Genomic DNA, 3757 nt, shown 5'->3' with positions numbered 1-3757 from the left:
GACCAATCTATAAACCAAAGATATAAAAAAGTATCATTTTTATGTATGTTTTTAATTTATTATCATTTGATTCAAAAAAAGTCGGTATATTAAGAATTGAACAAATCAATTAATAATTATTAATTTTAAATTATTTTTTAAATTTAAAATTTGATTAATTGACATTAATGATATTTTTGAATCAAAATTTACTCTAATTTATTTTTACTTTCACTCACCATTCACCACACAAAACCACAAATCCAAATCCCTCTCTCCAATGCCCTACGCTGCCGCAGTTACGTCGTGCCACCGTAGCGCCGCCGCTTCACCGTCCTTGTGCGCCATCGCCGGTCGTCCTTGCATTATCCTTCTCCGCCACCTCATATGCCGTTCGCGAAGGAAAGACATCCATCGCACTTCAGTTTCACCTTTCTTGCGTCCCATCGTGAATCGTCGTCCGTGCAGCACTCTCGCTTCATCGCCACTCTCCCGTCGCACCGCCGTCTAATCCGCGCCACCCACACCCACTCTGCTCGCCTGACGCATCCTCACCGCTTGCGACTCCTCATCCCCATTGTTCGCATCCTCTGCTTTTGTAGTTCTATCCACGCTCAAGCTGTCCACGCTCGCGCCGGCCCCCTCCTTCCTCGCCGATTGCAAGGACTCCGTAGACAAGGTAACGCGGCTTGTGTTACTCTTTTTTTGTACAGTTTATTTCTTTTCTGCTTAGGGTTCTCCATGCCTTCTTTATTAGATTTTAGTAATCAAGATTTAATTTAGGATAATTTATTCTTCTAATTTTGACTAATTATTATGCATTTGTGAATGAAGGTGGATGTTGGAAATTTACTTTATACATTTAATCTTTCATTTCATAATTATTGATAGTGCTTACTTGGTTTTTATATTTTTTATAGGCTTGGGGATGTTTCTGATTGAATAATGTGTCTTTGCTTAGGGCTGAATGCACCACTAAAAAGTGATGTACCAATCATTGAACTTGATATGTGATACGTGAGCACTTGTACTCATTTTTTTTTCATTTTCTAGTTGTTTTTTATTAAATTTTATCAAGTTTTATTATATTTTAGTGCAAAAATCCTGTTTGGATACTACTTTGAGTTGTTTTAAAATTTTTATTAGAGTAAAGTATCGTTTTTGTCCCCAACGTTTGGGATAAGTCCTAAAGTTGTCCCTAACGTTTCAATCGTCCTATTTAAGTCCCTAACGTTTTAAAATTGACTCAATGTTGTCCTGCCGTTAGGGATCCGTTAACAGAATTGACGGCGGGACAAAATTGAGACGATTTTGAAACGTTAGGGACTTAAATAGGACGAAAACGTTAGGAACAAAAATGATACATAAAAATAAATTTTAATTTAATTTTATCTTTCAATAATATTAATTTTTTTTACTGTACATAGTATTCAATTAGTTTTTAATTACATCTAAATAAATTACACTTAATCACATTACTTTCATTTTAAATAAATTTATTTTTTTATAATTTTAAAGAATTTTGATACATTAGAGACAAAAGGTATAATTTATACTTTATTGTCTATGTATCATTTTTTTTCACAAGTTTATATATTAGTCATTCTACAAATATTTTATGATGAGTAAAAATCTTTAAAAGTAAACTTATAAAAAAATAAATTTGTTTACAATGAAAGTAATGTGATTAAGTGTAATTTACTAAGATGTGATTAAAAAATAATTGAATAAATATGTACCGTAAAAAATTGATATTATTGAAGGATAAAATTGAAATATTATTTTTATGTATCATTTTTGTTCTCAACGTTTTATTTATATGTATCATTTTTGTCCCCAACGTTTTCGTCTTATTTAAGTCTCTAACGTTTTAAAATCGTCTCAATTTTGTCCCGCCGTCAATTCTGTTAACGGATCCCTAATGGTAGGACAACATTGAGTCAGTTTTGAAACATTAGGGACTTAAATAGGACGATTGAAACGTTAGGGACAACTTTGGGACTTACCCCAAATGTTGGGGACAAAAACGATACTTTACTCTTTTTATTATATACTTAGTGCAAAAACAAAAGAAGAAAGTAGATGTTGTTAACCCTGACCTCCTTGCATTCCAACAAGTATAATTTGAGTTACAGAGGTTCCATTGATGCAGTTCTAACGTCGTTGGAAAGCTAACTTCTAGAGCTTTCTAACAATATATAATAGTCTATACTTTTCTTCTGGAATCACTGCCAAATCTGGAGCTAAACGCCGATCCTGACGTTTAGCACCAAGAAGGACAAAACTAGCGCCAAAACTTTCCCCTGCCGGCGTGAAATGCCAAAAAAATGCCAGATACGGGTCAAACTCACCCAAGGGAGCATCTTTAGTGGGATTTAGCTTTTAATAGCTAGCTTTTATCATATTTTAGTTATTTTTATTTACAAACAAAATCGTTTAGGCCCAGACTTTATTATTTTATTTTAGTATCAAATAAAATCAGGTTAGTATTTAAGGAATAAGATCCACCCTTTAGGGGTATCTCGGATCAGACTGTCGCACGGCACACTTCTTAGAACTCTATTTTTTTTTGTAAGTTATGAGCAACTAAACCTCTTGGTTAAGGTTAGGAGCTCTGTTTATTTCTATGGATTAGAACTATTATTCTTCTATTTTAATTAATGTATTGATTCAATTCTAAGGATTGTTTTCATTCTTAATCTTATGAATCTGGGTGAAATGAGAGTATGGCTCTTATTCTACTTGAGTTCTTGTGATTCTCGAGGGAGTTATCTCGCTTGAACTACAGCTTGAAAACAAATTCCTCCTAAAATGCTAACTACATGAACTAATTGGGATATGTGACATATAATCCTGTTAGCTTTGGATAATTAGAGTTTTTGTGGCCATAAACTAGTTTTTAAACTTAACCCTCTAATCGGAATTAAGTAACCACGAGAGTGGCAGTTAATGAAGGTTAGAGAGGCTAAATCACTAAGAGATTAGGGTTTAGACAATTACAATTTACCATGGAATGAATCATACATTATTAAAATAGTTGGTAAGAACTTTTAATCCCGAAAGATAAACATCTCCGAAGCCTTAACTGTTTTCTCATACTGTTTTCACACCAAACCCATCTATTGCTTTCTTTACTTGCTTATTTACTGTATTATGGGTTTCAACCATCAAATCCCTTTTCTATTCGCCTAAATGAGTCCAACTGGATAGTCATTGTTGCTCAGTCCATCAATCCTCGTGGGATCGATCCTCACTCACCTGAGGTATTACTTGGATGATCCGGTGCACTTGCCGGTTAAGCTGTGCAAAATCTCTTTTCGCACACCAAGTTTTTGGCGCCATTAACGGGGATTGTTTGTGATTGACAACTACTAGTTGATTGGTTGCTTAGATTAGGTATTTTTATTAGTTTTGTTTACTTATTTTGCTTTTAATTTTGTTTATTTTTTCTTTAATTTCTGATTTTAAGTTCGGTGTCTCTTTAGTGTTTTTCTTTTTCTTTTTGAAATTTTTAGGGTCTTGATCTTTTTATTTTCGAAATTTTAGTCTATTTTTTTTGTTATTTTCAATTTTGTTTGTTTAATTGCTTGCTTTATTTTCTCTTATTTCTTTTTTTTACATAGGATACCTCACTGGGTATTCTCTACACTCTGACGTAGAGATTTCTACTTTTCTTTGTTTTCTGTTTGTGTGTAAGCAAAAACAGGATGGAGTCATAGAGATGTATGCTGCAGATGCACTTCTTGCTCAAAGCAAGCTTATATTTCAATAGATGAGT

This window comes from Arachis ipaensis, chromosome B04 (assembly GCF_000816755.2).
Source record: "Arachis ipaensis cultivar K30076 chromosome B04, Araip1.1, whole genome shotgun sequence".
NCBI classification, from domain to species: domain Eukaryota; kingdom Viridiplantae; phylum Streptophyta; class Magnoliopsida; order Fabales; family Fabaceae; genus Arachis; species Arachis ipaensis.
Note: the sequence above shows the minus strand (reverse complement) of the source record.